The 23,510-nt window shown below is 38.1% G+C and overlaps 1 pseudogene; it reads right to left on the bottom strand.

The window, feature by feature from the left end:
• Positions 1–4,941: 4,941 nt before the first annotated feature.
• On the bottom strand, positions 4,942–5,731 carry LOC119527455 (annotated as a pseudogene).
• Between the last annotated feature and the right edge of the window lie 17,779 nt (positions 5,732–23,510).

Here is a 23,510-nt window from a genome sequence, read left to right on the forward strand (position 1 = left end):
GTTGATGGATCGGGGTATTGGGGGAAGGGGCTCAGGGTATGCTGTGTATGGGGTTTGTATTGTTTTTCAACTGTCCCTGTAACTTTGAATTTATTTCAAAATAAAATTAAAAAAACTGTATTATAAAAAAGTAAATGAACATTGGAGGGGAGGAGGGGAATGGGATGTTTTGGATACTCTTTCTTATTTTAATTTTAGTTTTTTTCTTTGAGTAATAAAAATGTTCAAAGATTTGATGATGAATGCACAACTATAATGATACTGTGAACAACTGATTGTTCACTTTGGATGATTGTATAGTATGTGAATATATCGCAGTAAAATTGCATTAAAAATCAGTTGGCCATCTCTCTCTCTCTAACTGAGCCACCTCGACAGGTGAACTCACTGCCCTCCCCACTATGTGGGACCCGACTCCCAAGGGTGTAAATCTCCCTGGCAATGCAGGATATGACTCCCGGGGATGAATCTGGACCCGGCATCATGGGACTGAGAGAATCTTCTTGACCAAAAGGGGGATGCAAAATGAGACAAAATAGTTTCAGTGGCTGAGAGATTTCAAATGGAGTCAAGAGATCAATCTGGTGGACATTCTTATGCACTATATAGGTAACACCTCTTAGAGTTTTAATGTACTGGAATAGCCAGAAGTAAATACCTGAAACTACCAAACTCCAACCCAGTAGTCTGGACTCCTGAAGATGATTATATAATAATGTATATTACAAGGGGTGACAGTGTGATTGTGAAAACCTTGTGGATCACACCCCCTTTATCTAGTGTATGGATGGATGAGTAGAAAAATAGGGATAAAAACTAAATGACAAATAGAGTGGGATGGGGGGATTATTTGGGTGTTCTTTTTTCACTTTTATTTTTTATTCTTGTTCTGATTCTTTCTGATGTAAGGAAAATGTTCAGAAATAGATTGTGGTGATGAACGCATAACTATATGCTCATACTGTGAACAGTTGATTGTAGACCATGGATGATTGCATGGTATGTGAATATATTTCAATAAAACTTAAAAAAAAATCAGTTGGCCATAGATGTGAGACCATAGATTCTGAACCCTCAATTCAATTCCATTGGTCTATGTATTTATCCTTGTGTCAGTATCATGCTGTTTTGGTGACTATAGCTGTGTAATAAGCTTTAAAGGCAGGAAGTGAGCCTTCCAAATTTGTTCTTTTTCAAGATGTTTTTGGCTATTTGAGGCCCCTTACCCTTCCAAATAAATTTGATGATTGGCTTTTCCCATTTTATTGGAATTTTGATTGGGATTGCATTGAATCTGTAAATCATTTTGCATAGAATTGACGTCTTAAAAATATTCAGTCTTTCAATCCATGATCATGGCATGTACTTCCATTTGTTTAGATCTTTGATTTCTTTCAGCAAAGTTATGTAGTTTTCTATGTATAATTCCTTTACATCATTGGTTAAATTCATTCCTAGATATTTCCATCAAATATTGGAATTTTTTAAAATTTCCTCCTCAGATTGCTCATTACTAATGTTTAGAAATACTACTGATCTTTGCATGTTGATCCTGTACCCTGCCACTTTGCTGAATTAATTTATTGGCTCTTGTAGCTTTATTGTAGATTTTTCAGAATTTCTATATATAGGATTATGTCACCTGCAAATAGTGAAAGTTTTTCTTCTGCCTTTCCACTTTGGATGCTTTTTATTTGTTTTACTTGCCTAATTGCTCTGGCTCTAGAACTTCCAATACAGTGTAGAATTACAGTGGTGACAATAGGCATCCTTGTCTTGTTCCAGAGCTTAGAAGGAAAGCTTTCTGTCTTTCACCATTGAGTATGATGTTAGCAGTGGGTTTTTCATATATGCCCTTTAACAGGTTGAGGAAATTTCCTTCTATTCCTATTTTTCTAGGTATTTTATCAAGAAAAGATGCTAGATTTTGTCAAATGCCTTTTCTGACCAGTTGAGATGATCATGTGTTTTTTTCCCTTCATTTTGTTATTGTGGTATATTACATTACTTGATTTTCTTATACTGACCTACCCTTGCATATCTGGGATAAAACCTGATTGAATATGGTGTATAGTTCTTTTAATATGCTGTTGTTTTCTATTCACAAGTGTTTTGTGGAGGATTTTTGCATCTATATTCAAAAGAGAAATTGGTCTGTAATTTTCTTTTCTTTTAATATCTTTATGTGGCTTTTTTGGCATTAGGGTGATGTTGGACTCATAGAATGAGGTAGTGTTCCCTCTTCTTCAATTTATTTGGAACAATCTGAGCAGGATTGGATTCTTCTTGGACTGATTGGTAGAATTCCCCTGTACTTTTCTTTGTTGGGAGGTTTTGGATGACTCATTCAATCTTGTTTTGTTTTCTTCTTAAATTTTAAAATATATTTATTTGTTATTATATAGTTCCCATGGAATACTTCAAGAAAGAAATTATAATAATTTCTAAATGCAATACCTGGACTCAATAAATATGTTTATAATTATACCCAATCAATATCTAGAAATGCATAGACCCTAAGTCAACTCATGAATAAAATAAGTAAGGTGACTTTGTAAACTCCAAATCTTGGGTGGGATCATGCATGATCAGGTAAGACACTTTGCTATCACAAGTGTTTTAAAATGTGATTCACATTTGTTTCAATCACATACACATCCATTGCAGGAGTAAATTAGTTAGCTGATGCTAAAAACATAAAACTATGATCTTTGATATCTTAAAATGAAATACAGTTTAATACAAAGAAATTAAAGAAGTAAATTTCAGTATCCTTGATCAGAAGCTTTAAAGGTTTGCTATACTACTTTGGTGTACACAAAGATTCAAGTAAGGCTAAAAAGAAAAGTGTTTCCTTTTCCCACTGAAGACATGATCCAAGAAGTAGGTGAAATAGGCATTCTACAGAAAAGAGCTAGCCATTTGGATATTACAAGTAAAGGACTCCTTAGGTTAGCAACTCTTCAAGTTAAAAAAGCCTTAGCCAATTTTAAAAATGCATATTTAGAGTAATACTTATGAATATAAGCATAATAGGTTTTTTCCTTTCTTCTATAAACATTGTGGCTTTTACTTGCAGCTTATAGGACAATACGAGAGGACAGAGATAAGCTGAGAAATGAACTTTTGGTTTCAAAGAAACCAGAAATTGATGGCCTGAAAAACTCTGGGCTTCCAGGGGGTGAAACCCCAGAAGCTACAGCCCAATGTGAAGATGTAACCAAACATGGAACCCAGCCGCCATTTCAGTACAAGCCAAGATTGGAGAAGGAGTTAAGCCAAAAGGATTTGTGGAAAAGTCCTATTATCTGACAGCTTTGACCCCTGTGTGCTTCATGCGAAGCCAACAGAATTTTTGCAAGCTCTTTACAGACAGAGCTGCTGCTGGTTGGGATGGGAGGAGACAGATAAGGAACAAACTGATGGAAAAATTTCTTCAAAGACAGAGCCATGGAGGTTGAGGTCTGGAGTCAAGAGGTCCCAGGCTAGGAGAGCAGAGTGGCCCACGTGCATAGAAAGGGTGTGTTTGCCCTGGAGATAAAGGGTGGGCCTTCTACCTTGATATTCAGGAGAAGTGTTGCCACCTCTGGCCTCAAAGAGGGTGGGGCACATTCCCAGGGGACTGGGGAGAGCCTGGATGCCACCTCATTGTTCTGAAAGGGTTGAGTGTGTGCCCCAGAGATGGAAGGGAATCCGGGTGCTGGCCCCAATGTTTGAGGAGGGTGGGACCGAGAAGGTGGTCTCCCCAATGTGTGGATATGTTAGAGCTCTCACCTCAGTGTTTGGAGAGAAAAGGGCTGCTGCGAAGGCCCTTAGGAAGGGTTGGACTCCCACTCTCTCAAGCCCTAAGGATACAACACCATTCTGTAAATGACTCTTAGACTTCGCATCTAAAGGAGTTTGCCCTGTGGGTTTTAGGAACTGTTTTGGTCCTGTGAACCCTGTTTTCCTTTCAGTTTCTCCTTATGGCAATGGGAATGTTTATCCTATGAATGTCCCCTCCTTTGTACATTAGAAGCACATAACTTGTTCTAAGTTTAGAGGGCCACAGTCAAAGGGGAATTTTGCTTTTGGACAGACCATGCTTGTAACTGATTTTGATGGGATCTTGTACTTACCTATTGTTACTGAAATGATTAAAGTTTTTGTGATATTTTAATGGGATGATTGTATTTTGTATATGGAAATATCATGTCATTTTGGGGTCCAGGGGGGTGGAAAGTGCCAGTTTGAATGTATTATGTCCCCCAAAATGCCATTAACTTTGATGTAATCTTGTATGGGCAGATGGATCAGCATTGATTAGATGCAATTCTTTGAGTGTTTCCATGGAGATGCGACCCACCCAACTGTGGGTGATGACTCTGATTGGATAGTTTCCATGGAGATGTGGCCCCACTCATTCAGCATGGGCCTTGATTAGTTTACTGGAGCACTATATAAGCTGACACTTTGAAGAACGCATAGGAATTAAGAGAGGGGCTGCAGATGAGGGACAGTTTGAAGCTGGCCATTGAAAGCAGACTTTTGTTCCAGAAAAGCTAAGAGAGGAAAAACTCCCAAGAGCAACTAAGAGTGACATTTTTGAGGAACTGCAGCCTAGAGAGGAATGTCCTGAGAGAAAGCGATTTTGAAACCAGAACTTGGAGCAGACACCAGCCACATGCCTTCCCAGCTAACAGAGGTTTTCCAGATGCCATTGGCCATCCTCCAGTGAAGGTACCTGATTGTTGATGCATTACCTTGGACACTTTATGGCCTTAAGACTATAACTGTGTAACCAAATAAATCTCCTGTATAAAAGCCAATCCATCTCTGATGTATGCTGGCAGCATTAGCAAACCAGAACAACATTCATCCTTAAAATGATAAAAATGCATTCCAACTTGTGGTTCTTCTCTGGTTTAAGAAGTGAGAAGCTACAGATGTACATGGGGTGGTCTACTGATTCACTGTCTCAAAGTATTCTTTGGAAGCAGTCATATTTGGCTTGATTCTAGGAGAATCTGGTGTCCAGTTTGCCAGGCAGACTTCTCCATGGGTTTCCGCAAGCTGGAATGGAATGCCTTCACCAAGCGGAGGGTCACTTCCATGCTTTGGCCACTGGGAGATCACTGACACTCAAATGCTTGATGACTCCATTGGGGTCAATTATGAAGGGACAGCTCAATGCAAGACCAGAGCCTTCTAATAGCACACTATAGTCTTGGGATATTTGTTTAGTTAAATCTGACAAGAGTGTGATGTTCATGTGGCCCAAAACACCATTCTTACTTGGTGTATTTTTCCAGGCAAGATGGCTAAAGTAGGAATCCACTGAAATAGCAACAACTTCACAGTTCACATTGTGAAATTCATTGTCACTAATTGCACTAATTGTCACTAAAAGCAACAATTTCTGTAGGACACACAAAGGTGAAATCCAGAGGATAGAAGAAAAGCACCAAATATTTCCCCTTAAAGTCATCAAGGCTTAGTTCTTTGGACTCTCCATTGACAACAGCTGTAACTTTAAAATAAGTTGCTTGCTGGGTGACAGCAGGAGCATATCTGAGGAGCTGGTGCTGAAGGCAAATTTTGCTTGACCATAATCTGACCACATTATGTTTGCCAGGCACATTCTTCCAGAAGCAGCAGGTCTAAGGGCTGCAGCAGCTGAAACACTGCAAAGAACGGTGCTTGCATGTCAGGCAATTGAAACCTGGAGCAACCTTCCTGTAGCAAAAGCCATCTTTGGTGCGTGTGGCAATCACGTGGCAGACGGAGAATTCTCTTTACTTGTAATTGGTCTGATGAGGTGTTATATTTCTTCTAGAGTCAGTGTACATTGTTTGCTTCTGGGGATTTGTCCTCTTCATCTAGGTTGTCTTATTATTTGGCATTCAGTTGTTCATAGTATCTTCTTATGATCCTTTTTATTTCTGTGGGGTCAGTAGTAATGTCCCTCCTCTCATTTCTGATTTTATTTATTTGAGAACATAACTCATAAGGGAGAGACCCATGACAACAAAGCAACAAGTTTTACAAATGTTGAAAACAATGACTACCATTTGTTCCCAGTTATTCTCAAAACTCAGTCCTAGGCATGGTTTATTAATTTTCTTGGGGTATGGTAGGAACATATTGGAAGCAAAATAGTTATTTTAGGTTATTTGTTTTCCTTAATCCATTGCTTTGTTTGAAATGTTTTGGGGTTTTTTTGGTTGTTGTTTGCCTGTTTGTTTTTAATTTTTTGATAAACAAAGTTAAAAAATTGAAAAAAAATCAGTAGAAAAATGGGAGTAAAAACTAAATGACAAATAGGGTGGGATGGGGGGATGGTTTGGGTATTCTCTTTTCACTTTTATTTTTTATTCTTATTCTGATTCTTTCTGATGTAAGGAAAATGTTCAGAAATAGATTGTGGTGATGAACGCATAACTATATGATCATACTGTGAACAGTTGATTGTATACCATGGATGACTGTATGGTTTGTGAATATATTTCAATAAAACTGAATTAAAAAAAAAAAAAAACAAAAACTCAGTCCTAGGAAATACCAGTAGTTGGAAAGAATCATCTCTGGGGAGCAAAAGCAGTGCAGGTTACTGATGCTGATTCAGAGCTGAGTAGTATACATCAGATTCTCACATACCTTTCCAAGTGTCATCACCTTTACTAGAATACAGTGTGAATTATCAACCCTAAAGTTATATAACTTTCTGATGATGTGCAGATTTTTCTAAATTTTCTAGGAGTACTACATTCTTTACTATGTAAGTTAAAACTCATGGATAAAAATTTCACATTGATTTCATTATATAATGTGGAAATCATTTAATAAAGTAATTTCTAATACATTTTTATTCTGAAATATAACATATAAACAGAACAGTGATAACTTTCAAAGTATGATTCAACAAGTAGTTAGCAAATAGAGCAAATTTCAAAGAATGTTATGGGTTACAGTTTCACAATTTCAGTTCTTTCTTTATTGTGAAATATATCATATACACAGAAAGTTGATAACCTTCCAAGTACAATTTAACAAGTAGTCGGATAGATAATTTCAAGGCATGTTATAGGTTACAGTTCCACAATTTCAGTTATTTCCTTATTGTAAAATATAACATATTTATAGAATGGTGATAACTTTCAAAGTATAAAGCTACAAAGTAGCTATAGAACAGATCTCAAAGAATGTTATGGGCAGCAGTTCTACCTTTTCAGTTATTTCCTCTAGCTATTCTAATACCCTAGCATCTAAAAAAAGTATTAATATAAAGATTCAGTATTTTATAATCCTTTGTTAAATCCTATCTTGTCTGTTGCTATTCCTTCCTTTCATTTAATCACTTTTGTGATATTCAGGGATATCTAGGCAGTGACCACCCTAACTTGTTCATTTTGAAAAGGAGTGTTGACATTATGGGGAAGGGGGTTGTATCTGGTTGATGTTCTTTAAGAGGCTGTTGCCTCTGGGTTTTGGGACTTAGCTGGCAGAGGAACACTGTGGAGGACTGAAGTTTCTGAAAAATAAACCTAGTGATTGAAACTTTTATAGAGTCTCAGATAGGGACTTAGGTATTTTGGGACTACTGCTGGCTAAGGGTTGGCATACTGTGGCCATTTGGGATATCTAGCTGGAACTTGCATAAGAGTAACCTCCAGGATAGCCTCTCAACTCTGTTTGAAATCTCTCAGTCACTGTAACCCTATTTTGTTATCTTTCTTTCCCGGCTATTGGTCAAGAAGGCATTTTCAATTCCTCAATGCCAGGGCCAGGCTCATTCTTGGGAGTCATGTCCCACATTGCCAGGGAGATTCACTCCTCTGGGAGTCATGTCCTATGACGGGGGGAGGTTAATGAATTTATTTGCAGATTTGGACTTAAGAGAGAGAAAGTCCACATCTGAACAACAAAAAAGATTCTCTGGAGGTGCCTCTTAGACATAATTATAGATAGGCTTAGCCTCCCTTTTACAGCCATAAGTTTCAAAAGTGCAAGCTTCAAGATCAAGGGCTGACTTATTAAGGGGTTCCTAATTTCACATAGCATATATTCTGTCCAAGATAAACAATCATTGTCCTACATTAACTTCACTTAGTTGTACAATCATCATCACTGTCAATGTTAAACAACTATCATAACCCAAAACACCCCAAAGCTCTTATCAGCCCCTAATTATTCATCCTTAGTATTAGGGTCATTCTGGTAAGGTATTACTATTAATTATAGTCTATAATATGCAATGGGTAGTATTTCCCATATACCAATCTGTTGTTAACTCTTTGTACCAGTGTCATACCTTAAAATTATATCATGCAAACACTAATTTATATTTGTAGTGCTAATCTGTGGGTTACTTGCCTTTAAACAACCACTTTTGATTATAAGCACTGATACTTATAATCCCATTAACAATCATCATTATTATATATATATTCTATATATATAATATATAATATAGTATATAATATATTATTTTATTGCATTTAATAATATAAATTCTGAAAGCATTAATGGATTATTTTCTGATTTTTACATGTGATTTTTATTTAATTGTTCAGTATACAACACCTGCACACATGTACATTTACCGAAGTAATACCAGGACTTCTGTCCTTCCTTGCGTTATTAGTAACTTAAAATTCAGTCACTATTTATTATATTGTTATAAATTAAGTAATGAGAAATTGTATTTTAAAATGCATTTTAAATGCTGCATTAATTATATTAGCAATATGTCTTATGAGATGTGTTCCATAATTTCTCGGTGGTTTTATGCTATTCCTCAAACTGCATTTTGAATTATTTGAATTGATAAATGAATTCAGACTTTTCCAATAGTATTTAAGTCTGGTTTGATTGACAATGAGGGCTGCCTTTTCCAAGTAGTCTTAATGGAAAATATTTTCTTTAAATTGGATGAGTTAAATTGGTAGCTCCAAGCTTGTGGCAAAAAACGTGTTTTTTTTAAAACATGTTAAAATACAAGCATTTTATTGAAAAAAAATTAGCAAATGTGTATTGAAATTAATATTTTTATTTTCCCAATATTTCTTGTATATAAATATAAAAATGTTTCTTTAAGTGAAACAGAACAGAGATAGTCATTTGATAAATCTTGGTAGAAATTTTTAGTAAACATCTCAGAAATTGAGGAATGAATGGTTTTTCTAACTGGGTACCAGATCATTTTAAAACTCAGGTTGTGTCTAATAAGCAACTCTCCATAAAATTGAAGGAGTCCCTAATTGGGTTGTTAGCTGATGGATTATGAAAACAAATTTTTTATGATTGATTATAAAATTGTTTTAAATTTATGAATACATTTAAATAATTTAGTTAAGGTTGCTTTTTTAAAAAAGCTTCTTCTGTTCCTATCCTTTAATTTGTGTGAAGATTTCTTGGTGGTAGTATTTATAAAAATGAAAAGTAGGAATACAATTGATGCTTTAATTTGGGATACATGAACTGTTTGAAAAGAAAACTGGATTATTCATTTTATTAAGAATTGTACCTGTAATAAAATTTTACTCTTTGTGTTATTAAATGCAAAATTAATTGTATTATTATTTATCTTGATTTGTTGCAATATGGGTTTTATTGGTAAACTGTACACTAGTAATCATTATAGTGATACATTCTTTTAGTACCTTATTGCCTGACCGTGGTGGAGACTGCTAGTTGCCTCCCACAATTTGTTCTTCCTTTCTTTGAGTGCACAGCTAGCCTACATTTCTCCACCTCCCTTGCTGTAAGTTATGATCATGTAATTGCTCTAGGCAGTAGAATGTAAGTGGAAGTCATGTAAATCACTTCCAGGCCTGCCCCACAAAATCTCTTACATGCCTTCTTCCTTCTTATAATACCAGCTAGATACAATCAAGAATGGGACTCTAGGAGAGGAGTTGGCAGAGTAACATAAAGGGCGGGATAGTAAATATTTGAGGCTTTGCAGATCACGTAAGTTTTCTGTCATGTAGTCTTCCTCTTCTTTTTGTAACCCTTTGAAAAGGGTTATAATCTATTCTTAGATCCCAGGACACACAAAAACAGGGTACAGGCTAGACCATTGCTGTAAGGGATGGTGAAGCTATAAGATGGAAGCTTCTTGTGTCCCCTGATCTCTGAGAGGAGGAGAGCACCCTACTGATCTGAGCAACCCACCCAGGACTAATACGTGAGAAAGAAATAATGTTTGTGCTAAGTGATTAAATGTTTGGGTCTATTTGTTACTTCAGCTTATCTGAACATATATACTTAACAATACAGGAAATAAAAAATTTCAATTTACATACATTTTTTTTGCTGATAAGTATAACAATGAATAATAAAACCTTTAAGCATCATAAATGTGCATTAGGTTAAAAATATATGGGATATGTGAAATAACATGAGATTAAAGAGAAAAGCGAATGACGTAAAATTTCTGACTGTTGGCGGAGAGCTTGTTTATGTCATTTTCCAATGGATGATGTTGGGTATCAAATTACATGTATTTTAGATTCAACTGGTATTTTTAAATGCAATTTTATTGAGATAAACTCACACACAATATAATACATCCAAAGTATACAATCAGTAGCACATAGTATCATCATATAATTGTGCATTCATAGCCACAATCAACTTTCAAGCATTTTCATTACTCCAAAATAAAAAATATATATAAAAAAGGAAAAAAAAAAAAGAAATAAAAAGAATACCCAAACCATCCCATATGCCTTATGCCCCCCATTTTATATATATATATATATATATATATATATATATATATATATATATATATATGTATATATACATATATATTTTTTTCGTAATTATTTTATTACTCTTCTGCCCATACATTGGTTAAACGTTGTGTCAGTCACTGGGTTTTCACTGTCACATGGTTATACAATAAAAGCTATATAGTTAAACAATTATTATCAAGAATCAAGTCTACTGAACTACCATTCAACAGGTTCAGGTACTTCCTTCTAGCTATTCTAATACACTAGAAACTAAAAGGGAATGTCTATGTAATGCATAAGAATGACCTCCAGATTGACCTCTCTACTCTATTTGAGATCACTTAGCCACTGATCAGTTGAATATCTTAAGAGAGTGTTGTGACAGTTTATTTTTAATGCAATTTAGTTGAAATATATTCACATACCATACAATCATCCAAAATGTATAACAGTTGTTCACAGTATCATCATATAGCTGTGCATTCATCACCTCAATCAATTTTTGAACATTTTCATTACTCCAAAAAATAAAAATAAGAATAAAGATAAAAATAAAAAAATAACAACTAAAATCCCCCCCACCCATTATTCATTTATTTTTTGTCCCTATTTTTCTGCCCATTTGTCCATACACTGGATAAAAGGATAAGCTATGTAGTTATACAATTATCATCAAGAATCAAGGCTACTGGACTGCAGTTCAACAGTTTCAGATATTTCCTTCTAGCTATTCTAATAAACTAAAAACTAAAAAGGGATATCTATATAATGTATGAGTTACCTCCAGAATGACCTCTCGACTCCATTTGAAATTTCTCAGCCACTGCAACTTTATTTTGTTTCATTTATGTTTCCCATTTTGGTCCAGAAGGCTTTTTCAATTCTATGAAGCCAGGTCCAGGCTCATCCCTAGGAGTCATGTCCCACATTGCCAGGGAGATTTACACCCTGGGAGTTATGTCCCACATAGCATGGAGGGCAGTGAGTTTACTTGCCAAGTTGGCTTCAAGAGGCCACATCTGAGCAATGAAAGAGGTTCTCTGGGGGTGACTCTCAGGCACAATAAGCAGGTTTAATCTCTCCTTTTCTGCAACAAGCTTCGTAAGAGCAAGCCCTAAAATCGAGGGCCTGGCCTACTAAACTGGTAGTCCCCAATTCTTGTGAGAATATCAGGAATTCCCAGCTGGGGAAGTTTAATATTTCTACATTTCCCCCAAGTCCCTCAAGAGGGCTATTCAAATTCTTCTTTATTCTCTGCCCAAATTACTCTGGGATGTATCAGGGCTTCACACTAGCCTGTACAAACCAACTAGATCTCACTTGCTATTCAAAGTTCCATGTAATTATGGTGTTTGAATAAATGAACCATACCAGTTAAATTATATAGTGTGCTACAGAAAATATAGATTTTGCACCGAATAAACATCTCTTCCTATGGTCCCACACAGAAGCAAACATTTTAAAACACAGTCTCATCCAAGTCCATTTTGTTCATATCTCCAATCAAAGTCTGATCTACTTTTCAGCCACTTTAACAGTTGCTGCATGGGGCAATGCCGACACTCACAGCTGCCAAACTCTGGCTCCAAGTCCCAGGCATCATACAGACACCCGAAGCTCCAGGGACCAACCAGGTCACACACAAACAGCTCAGCATCTCAGAAGTTAGAAATAGCTATTACAACTCATGAATAGATGTGACTGCTGTTAAGAGCTCACAATCTAGGAACCTTTATATAAGCCTTTCCCTGATAACCCATGTTCCCAGATGCAATTCTCAAGAGTTTGCACATTATTATTAGTACATATCAGTGAGGTGTTACAATGTTTGTCTTTTCATTTCTGGCTTATTTCACTCAACCTACTGTCCTCAAGATCCATGCACCTATTTGCATACCTCGCAACTTCATTCCTTCTGGCTGCCACTCAATATTCCATTGTACATATACACCACAGTTCACCATTCAGTTTATCAGTCGATGTACCCTTAGGCCACCTCCATCCATTGCAAATCATGAATACTGATGCCACAAACACCAGTGTGCAAATGTCCACTCACGTCCCTGCTCTCAGTTCCTCCAAGTACATAACCAGTAACAGGGCTGCAGGACCATACGGCAGCCCCATACTTAGCTTCCTGAGGAACACCACACTGCCACCAGATGGCTGCACCATTCTACTTCCCCACCAACAGTGAATAGGTACATCTCTCTCTCCACACTTTCTCAAGCACTTGTACCCCTCTGTTTATTTTTTAAACATTTTTATTCAGACATATACAATCCATCCTAAGTAAGCACTCAATGATTTCCGGTCTAATCACATACCTATGCATTTACCACCACAGTCTATATGAGGACATTTTCATTTTTTCTGCAATGTAAGAGGAAGAGGTGAAAAAAATGAAGAATAAAAAAAGATAGAAGAAAAAAATACAATACAATACAATACAATGAAAAGGTCATACAACAACAACAACAAGAATTCTATACCACTCTCTTATATCCCCCTCTTGTAGACATTTAGGTTTGGTATATTGCCTTTGTTACATTTAATAGAAGCATATTACAATGTTACTGTTAACTATAGACTCTAGTTTGCATTGGTTGTATTTTTTCCCCTATACCATCCAGTTTTCAACACCTTGCAAGGTTGACATTCATTTGTTCTCCCTCTTTCAAAAACATTCTTATATTAGTATACTTAATCACCATCATTGACCACTCTAGGCTTCACTAAATTATAGAGTCCCAGTCTTTATCCTCTGTCTTTCTTTCTGGCATCATATATGCCCCTAGCCTTCCTCTTTCACTGTACTCACATTCATCTTTGTTCAGAGTACTTACAGTATTGTGCTACCATCACATAGTACTGTGCTATCTATTTCTGGATCTATTCAATCAATCTGGTTGAACATTCTGTACTCCTTCAGCTTCAGATGCCTGATCTCCTACCCTTGTTCTATCTCCTGATAACCTGTGTTCTCAACTTTAACTTTCAAGGTTCACTCATTAATGTTAGTTCTTATTAGTAAGACCATACAGTATTGGTACTTTTGTTTCTGGGTAATTTCACTCAACATAATGCCTACTGTCTACCATTCCATCTTTTGGATTTTATATATCATATCTAATTTTATTTTTATTCCCTCTCTCTCTCTCTCTCCATGTCTACACTCTTCTCCAAACCTCTCTCTACTGTCTTTTCCTATCTCCCTGTAGTGCTCCCTTTAGTATTTCTTGAAAAGCAGGTATCTTGTTCACAAACTCTCTCAGTGTCTATTTGTCTGAAAATAATGTAAACTCTCCCTCATTTTTGAAGAACAGTTTTACCAGATATAGAATTCTTGGTTGAAAGTTTTTCTCTTTCAGTATCTTAAATATGTCATACCACTGTCTTCTTGCCTCCATGGTTTCTACAGAGAAATACACACATAGTCTTATTGAGCTTCCCTTGCATGTGATGGATCGCTTTTCTCTTGCTGCTTTCAGGATTATCTCTTCGTCTTTGACATTTGATAATCTGATTATTAAGTGTCTTGGAGTAGGTCTATTCAGATCTATTCTGTTTGGAGTATGCTGTGTTTCTTGGATCTGAACTTTTATGCCTTTCATAAGAGACAGGAAATTTTCAGTGATTATTTTCTCCATTATTGTTTCTGCACCTTTTCCCTTGTCTTCTCCTTCTGAGACACCCATGACACATATATTCATGCACTTCATGTTGTCATTCAATTCCCTGAGATGCTGCTCATATTTTTCCATTCTTTTCCCTTTCTGTTCTTTTGTGTGTAGGATTTCTGATGTCCTGTCCTCCAGTTTATGAATCCTTTCTTCTACCTCTTGAAATCTGCTGTTGTATGTCTCCATTGTGTTTTTCATCTCTTCTACTGTGTCTTTCATTCCCACAAGTCCCGCCATTTGTTTTTTCAAGCTTACAAATTCTTCTTTATGGTCATCCAGTGTCTTCTTTATATCCTTCACCTCTTATGCCACATTTTCCTTCACCTCATTTATTTGATTTAGAAGATTTGTTTGAAAATATTTAATTAGTTGTTTCAACTCCTGTATCTCATTTAAGTGTAAGTTTTTTCCTTTGACTGGGCCATACCTTCATTTTTCCTAATGTGACTCTTAATTTTTTGTTGTCTGGGCATTTGGTTTCCTTGATTACTCCAGTCAGACTTTCCCAGACCTGATGGCCTAGGTCTCAGGAGGAGGGTGTAATCAGTATCAGGTTTCCCTGAGGATGAGGTCCAGCAGATTTTCAGACTTTCCTGTGAAAAATTTTTCTTACACTGCTTTAGCTGTCTGCTGGCCACTTCTGCCTATAGGGCAAGTTCTAGGAGAATGAATCAGATAAGCTTCCATATATTGGCATCTGTCATCCCAGTATGTGCACAGCGGTTACTCTGCTCTCTCTCTGGAACAGGGCCAGGGACCCACAATTGGAGCATATGCTGGCTCTATACCACATTGGGGAGGGAGAGGAGAAGGTGCAAGCATAGTGCCATTAACTACACCTACGATTTGTTAAAGCTGTGTTCTCTTGATTCTGTACTCACCCAGTCACTTCAATACTTTGACTATTTTCTGGAGTTCTGATGATGATGGCTCTGCCACTTTTTGCTAGTTGTTGAAAGATTCTGTCAGGAAATGGCACCCTGGAGTGTCTTATGCCAGCATGTTGATTGACCAGAACCTAATGGCAGCACCATGAAGTAGTCAACGCAATCCAGGCAGACCAGGACACTCCATCGTATCAGTTCCCTTAGAGATGAAAATAAGAAGCCAAAAGAAGAGACACATAGATTAAGGTCTGGGAGGGTCTCAAACACAAGCTTCTGTGTCCTCTCTGCATCTTATGTGTCACCTTCCTGGCACAGCAGCAGTGCATTTTCTCAATCATGGATGCTCCCATTGTGCTTATTCATGACCCTGTTCTCCCTCTCCCACCCCCACTATCAAAAGTGATCGGTCCAGAGATAGATCCCTGATTCAAGCTAAACAATCAGAGAATTTCCCTAGAAATTTAGACCCGAGACCAGAGTTCATTTCTCTTTAGGAGGAGCTACATATGATTCGTGAAATTGGGAGGAATGGATGACCATGGGCCACGTGGAACATAGCAGAAAAAGCTGGTTTGTCCAGAGAGAAGAAGAAGTATATATGCAGGAGAAGCAAAGAGAAAAAGAGGGAGTTTGAGAAGAGAAAGAATTTCCTTGGGTTCTGTGCAGTATCCTTATAATAAAAGTTCTCTTTTTTGCTTAAGCAAGCATAATTTTGGGTGTTTTTGTGTGTTTTATTTTAAAATTTTACAAACCTTTTTATTTTGAAATAAGTTCAAACTTACAGGACATTTGCAAAAATAACACAAAATCCATACAGAATACTCCAATATACCCCCCACCTAAATATACAAATACCTCAACTTTTAACATTTTGCCACATTTACCATATCTATCTATCTATGTATCTATCTTGTTATCACCTATTTATTTTCTAAACATTTGAGAGTAGGTTTTATACATCATGCTCCTTGAATATTTAATACTGCCATGTATATTTTGTAAGAAAAAGGATATTCGCTTATGTAACCTGAAGTGTATTTGTCAAGTTCAAGAAATTTAACATTGATATAAAGCTTAGAGTCTATATTCCAATTTTTTATATTTCCCAATAATGCTTTTTGGACATTTTCTCCTCTACTTTTAGTTCCAGTCTACGATCATGTATTGCATTTAATTTTTATTGTCTCTAGTTTCAGACACACACACACACACACACACATATATAAAGTTTCACATTGCAACCACATCCAAGCATGCAGTTTGGTGGGATTAATCACATCCACAATGTTGTGCTACCCTCACCATCATCCATTGCCAGAACTTTCCCATCACCTCAACAGAAACCCTGTATCCATTATGCATTAACTTCCCATTCTTGCACCCCCAGTCCCTGATAATATGTACTCTACTTTCTGTCTCTATGAATTTGCATATTCTAGTAATTTCATATAAATGTAATCATACAATACATGTCCCTTTGTGTCTGACATTTCACTCAACACAATTTTTTGAGGTGCATCTAAGTTGCAGCATTTATCAGTTTGTCATTCCGTTTTACAGCTGAATGATGTTCCATTGTGTGTGTGTGTGTATATATATATATATATCACATTTTGTTTATTCATTCATCTGTTGGTGGACATTTGGGTTGCTTCAACCATTCAGTTTTGTGAATAATGCTGCTGTGAATGCTCATGTAGAAATAGCTGTTCAAGTCACTGGTTTCAATTCTTTTGGGTATATACCTAGAAGTGGAATTGCTGGTTCATATGGTCATTCTATATTTAACTTTTTGAGTAACTGCTAAATTGTTTTCCACAGTGAATGCACCATATTGCATTCCCATCAGCAGTGCATTAGCATTCCAATTTCTCTACATCTTCCCCAATACTTGTTATCTCCCCCCCAACACACACACATTTTAAAAATAATAGCCATCCTTTTGGGATAAATGAGCATAACTTTTTTTATTTGGAGTGAAAAGTCTTAACGAATATTCCCCCCATACCCTAAGAACATATAATACAAAAATGTGGATTTGCTCAAGCATGTTGTACTGGACTCAAAGGAAACACTTTTATCCTGCAAGAAACTTCTCTCTCTCTGCTGTTATGGAAGAAATCTGCCTACTTTCTATATTCTAGGTCCACAACTCCCCCATACCAGTCATCTAAGAGGCTCAGAGGGGACAGAACTTTAGTTTTGGGTCCCCAGAGTTTGGGGCTGTGCCAAAACAAATTCAGTTCTCTGTGGGTTGCTGGTTTATCTAGCCATTATTTGCAGTCTTTTTAAAATAGAAGTACACATTATGAATTCCAAAAGACTGATTTGCAAAATAAATTTAAGAACACAACCATTCTAAAAAATAGGCACTGCCTGTATTAAATTAATTTAGGAAAGATGATTCACATCACAGGATTCTCTAATGCACACAAGTACCCCATTAATCAGGGCTTGATTGCATTTTAATTACCTGAAATGCATTTGAGTTTTATTTCATGAGAAGGTGGGGACAAACTTTGGTTTTCATTTTAAGAGTCTTTATTCATAAAATGGCCATTAGATAAGATGACAAAGTATTTGTGAGATGATACTGTAAGTCAGTGGAGAAAAATAATTTTAAAAATATCTTCTTTCTGTTTTTTAAAGGAAAAGATGGATTTGTGTATGTTCATACAGGAGGAAGCAATTAAGACCCTGATTCAGTTAAGAAATTATAAGAGAAATGTAATTTGAAAACTTGGGAGGCAGTAGAGGGCTTGAATTGTAGCTCTCTTGCTACTAGTTGAATGACCTCTGGGAGGGATGCAAACTTCTCGGAATCTTGTTTTTTTTTTTTTTTAATCTGTAATATAGGAATTCTTGTAAGGCAATGCTTGTTTGCCCATGCTCACAGGGTCATTGTGAGATTCCTGTGTGATTGTGTATATGAAATTTTTTTGTCATCTGTAAAATATTATATAAATATTCTTTACTATTACTGTGATAGTTGATGTACCAATGACTTTTAATTTTCACTGCTAGGTGGAGATGTTTTCAGTCATATAGTCAAGTTAGTATTTATTGTGTGGTACACACACGACAAGACTGAAACCACCTTCTTCTTTCAGAATATCTGGAAATATATATTATTAAAAGAAAATTTCATAATTTTTTAAGCATGTGTGCATTTGAACTCATGACCATAGATGTCAGCTCTTTTGTGGAGAATTTGAGTCTTGGGCCCTCTCTCCATCTCATATTGGTTTGGCTAGTCCTCTTTTGTTCTTCTTGTCTCCAAACCACCAACTGACCTTTCCTTACCAGGCAAGGACTCACTTGATTCTGAACAGGGTTGAGACAGAAAGATGATAGTAGAGCTTATATATGCTTGGTCCCTGTCAACATGACAAATAAGACAGGGAAAGAGCAGTGGCTTGAACATCTGGTGTAACCAGATCTGGGACCTATTTGGGTAGAGGGAGGAGCTGAATGACATTGTCAACCAATGAATGTCCTATCAGGTGGCAATCTCTTCCAAGTTCAGCTTGAAAGTCAATTTGTGGCCTAGAATACAGTAGGCTCTTAATAAATATACATTTGTTGAATGAATGGATAATACTGTGCATCTTGAAATTTCCCCCCAAATACTGCTTATTAATTCTTTCATCAAACCCCAAATAATTCTAATAATATGGTTCCAAGTTAGTTTGGGTTTCTGAGAATGATGATTCAGTTTTTCTATCATGTTACACATGTATACATTTACACATATGTGAGGACATAGAGATAGACATTTATCTTTATTTTTACATAGTGTTTGATTTTTTGTTATTTTGACACCTTACTTTTCATTCATTTCCCTCATGTTTTTGAACAAAGTTGAAATTTTCATTAAAAAACTATAAAAAATACTGTTTTCAGGGTTGTTACAGTATCTTCATAAGTGCTGTTTCAGATAACTACCAGAAACTTTGTTGTATATGTTAAGCCTTTAGATATACCTAGCCATTCTCTTATTAGATGTTTAGCAAATTTCTAATTTCCCTCTGCTGTAGATTATGCTGCAATTGGCAACTTTGAAAAATATCTCGAGAGTTAACATCTAAACCACGCTTTATCTTGTTAAGCATTTTCAAAAGTCTATTTTTCTCTTCTCAGAAAATATTTATTAATTTATTTTTCCCAGTTAAATATTTATTAATTTATTTTTCCCAGTCCCCCTGCCTCCACTCCCCCCCCCCCCAAAAAAAAAAGAATAGTGGAAATACTAAGGATAAACACTTGCAGAAGGTACTCAAGCAAGGGAAACAATAAATCTCAGAAAGGCCTTTTTCCTCTGGCTCCAGTCCATGGCTGAAGCAATAGGAAACATTAGGCAGAAGACAGTCCCATCATCATGATCACGGTCATATCAAAATTATTTTCCTCATCATCAGGCTAGTGATGCATTTATTTAGAACACCAAAGTGAAGTGTGTCAATGAGTCCTGTATTTGGGGACAGTAAATGCAAAAACAGGCAGTAGCACCAATCCACTTTGATTTAAGCATGTACATGTCTGCTATATGCTGGATACTGTGCTAGATGCTGGGATGTAGTAAATTATGAATTCCCAGGTGTCATCTTTGATTTGTCAAGGAACCCAAGGTACCCCTCAACTCACCCTAATGTTGAAATAAAGATGACTCCTATCCAGCAGTTTTCTGGACTTTTCATTTCAAGCCTTATCTATCCAAGGTCCTTGTCTGTTTTTGCTCCTCTTCAGTTGCTAATGGTGACCCTGGCTCTCGGAATTTTCTCTGTACTGGTTTAGCAAGTTCAGGCAGGTTCTGCCCCAAGGGCTTCTGGGTCATCATCGCTCTAACAACTTAGCCATCCCGCCAAGTTTTTAACCATTCACCTCAGCTACAATCAGTCACTTAGACCAAGCCAGCAACTCAGGGTTGTAGGGCTGAGAAAATCAGCTTGAGGTTTTCCTTGAGCAAAAATGGTAGATGACATAGCTGGGGAAACAGCCACTGGGACTGAACACTCCTGTATGGAACAACCTGTTTGGCATAAGAGAAATAAAAAGAAAAATGAAGTCCTCTTAGACTTGTTCTCAAAGAGTTTGCTATCCTATTAAGGAGCTGAGTTCATATGTATGAAATTGTAGTGAATGGTGGGAGAGCACCTCACAAAACATTAAGAGCACACAGGTGGATGCTGAAAGAGGGATGGGCAAAATCATCTAAGCATCACCATATCCTCAACAAAGAATTGTGGCCTTCACAGGAGCAATTCCATAAATAAATGTAAGATATGTTTAGCCTGCAGCTGTTTACTCTCCAGTCCGGGAGGTAAGAGATATTCCAGTAAATGTTAAAATCAATATAAGGCAATGTTATGCCTGATTATGCATCAAGGGAGTGAAAAAGACAAGAACAGCCTGAATTCAGGGGAAGGGAGGGAGAGATGGAAAAAGACTTGACAATGGAGTTTGAAGAACAGTTTTGAGCAGGGTTCCAATAATGAGGGGTAGTAGTTAAATATGCTTGGGACGGAGCCTGCCTGAAGTGAACAGAGTAGACACGTTTGTGTTAGGCAATGTAAGAATCAAGGTTAGAAAGCTATGAAGATGGCAGTTTGTTGGGAGACCTTGGGTGCTGTATTGAAAGCTTTGATCTTTGTTCTTAAGGCAATTAAAAGCTTGTGACCTAAGGAATGACATCATGAAAATAGGAGACAAAAGACAAGAGACTAGAGACGGAGAAACCAGTTAGGAGGCTACTGCATTTTGGCTTGAGATAAGGTCCTGTTGTGGGAAAGGGAAAGGAAGGATGGATTTGAGATGCTCCAGAAGAATCAATACCTCTTGCAACTGGTTGGATGTGGAGAGGGAGGAGGGAGGAGTGACTCAAGGGAAGTTTTTGGTAGGAAATGTATTCAGGGGAGGAGTTGGATGTAGGCGCAAAGATTTACATATTGGCAGAACTGTACCCTCAATTGTTTATTTATAAAAACTATGAAGCTTCTCTATGAGATAGGCTGGATGTAGGTACCACACTGATTTAAAAATGGCAATACTAGGGAGCAACTCCTGGTTCATGCAGGAAGGGAGAGTAAAAAAAGCACTTTGCTTTAGAGGCACAAACCCTGGCCTGAATGTCAGTTTTTTTTTTTTTTCATGAATTAATTGTATATACTGGGACAAGATACTTTAATCATTGAGCCAGGTTCCTTATCTGTAAAATAGGGACATATGATATATTTTCTACTTCTTTGCTCTCCATGAGAATTAAATAACACCTACTGTTTTATGAGCGCTTTAGAATGTAGCTCTAGTTCTCCCTCTCTCCATGTATCCCAGGGCCTCTCCTTCTCCATGCGGTCTCTCCAGCAAAGTAGGTGGAATAAGAACTTTATTTGTATGTTTCTTATGAAATCTTAGAATACACATTCTGCATAACAACCTATTCCAAAACTTAGTGGCTTAAAATAATATCCATTTAATTTTCTCATGATTCTGCAGTCTGTGCTTGGCTTTGCTCAGCCCTATGGTTCTTCTGCTGGTTTTGCTGGTGGTTGCTGATGTGTTTGTAGTCAGCTGGTAGGCCAGCCGGGGGCTTGGCTCAGTTCAGATTCAGGGTGGTTATTCTCCCTCTCCACGTGGTCTCTCCAGCAAAGTAGTTGGACTTCTTACCTTTGATCCCTGTGGCTATCTTTCTCTAAGGCAGCTCCAGTCTGCCTCACATTTTTCCCAGTCTGTGACGTCTGGGATCAGAGCACACACCCAAATACAGATAATGGGGTAAGGGGCTCATTTTGGAGGGCAATTCTTTATTTTGGACAGTAACAGGGATTCAGTCATTCAGGGAGTGGCCCCCAAGTTCTTCTACCTTTTTCAAGGCAAAGCTATTGAATGGCCTCCTTTTTCCCTTACACTTTTCTCCTTCAAAGCAACTTCCAATTTTAATTTGGACTTCATTTCACACTTGTAAAAATGTTCAAGTGCAGTACCTATACTTAATACAATTCTATTTTATTTAACAAAAACTTATATAGCCAGTGGGTGCTGTTCCAAATGCTTTACATATATTGCCTCTATTTATTTAGTAAACTTCTGTTTCAGTCAAATGGAGTGGGGTGGGGACATTCTAGAGCGTGACTTAACTCGCAGCCCCTTACACCAATAGAGAGAGGAAGGAGAGATGGAATTGAACAGCCCTGGAGGGCAAGGTCACCTCCCACTTCTCGCAGCTGTCTAGCCTGGCTTGACCTCCTCCCCCTAACTAGAGGCAGGGGGGTCTCCACCCCTCTCCCAGATCCAGTCGATGTTGGGTGGGTGGCTTTTTCCGGGTCACTGGCGCACCCTCTCTACTCCCAGCCACCTGCTCCGGTTCTATTCCGGCTCCAGGGTCTCCAGAGGGCGTCAGGGACATTCCAATCCTCCCACCACCCGCGCGGCGTGCGCGGGGGAGGGGGCGCAATCGCCCTCCCTTTCCAGTACCCAGCTTTGGGACCCGGTTTCTTCTCAATAACTAGTAGCCTGAGTCACCCCGGAGAGGAAACAGGATTGATGAAAGGTTTGAAGGTTGTTTGTTTACAACCCATCAGTTGGCGAAGCCTCATCTCCAGGACAGAGGCGCTTTCTGGGCACCGTTTGCGCTGGAGGAGACAATTGAAAGCCAAGCAGCCGAGATGCCTCATCGCCGCACCAAATATGGTCACAAGCGCTAAGCAGCCTCCCGTGGAAAGGCCGGCCTTGTTAGTGGCTCCCCGCGCCGGAACGCACTGGGACCGCCCTTGGGCAGAGCCAAGGGTTTGTGCGGCGCTCCGGGTGCTGGGCCTCGGCGCCCAGCTGGCGGGGAGGGCGCGGCGCCCAGGACCAGCCCTTCCTTGGCCTGGTCCCCTTGCCCGCATGCCTTCAGCCGCCCCCTGCCTTGGTTTCGGTCCACAACCCCTTGATTAAACAGGCTCAGGCCACTTTCCCTTTGATCCCGCCCCAAGTCTCGTGGTAAACTCGAAGGAATGCAGGTCCAGGGCTCCCCGGGAGAGGTGCGCGAGGCCGGGAGAAGTGGGTGGGGGGCACCCGTCTCCTTTTACCCTGCAAAGTACCCATCACGCCCAGGGTTTTCTGGTGCTGGGGTGGGAAGAGGAGGAGGAGGAAGAGGAGGGGCGAGCGGGGGCAGGCAGGCTCTGGACTCGCAAGTCATGCATAATTCAACAGCTCAACTTTCCGGACCGCCTCCTTCCTGG

The sequence above is a fragment of the Choloepus didactylus genome, chromosome 1 (genome assembly GCF_015220235.1).
Source record: "Choloepus didactylus isolate mChoDid1 chromosome 1, mChoDid1.pri, whole genome shotgun sequence".
Lineage (NCBI taxonomy): Eukaryota > Metazoa > Chordata > Mammalia > Pilosa > Megalonychidae > Choloepus > Choloepus didactylus.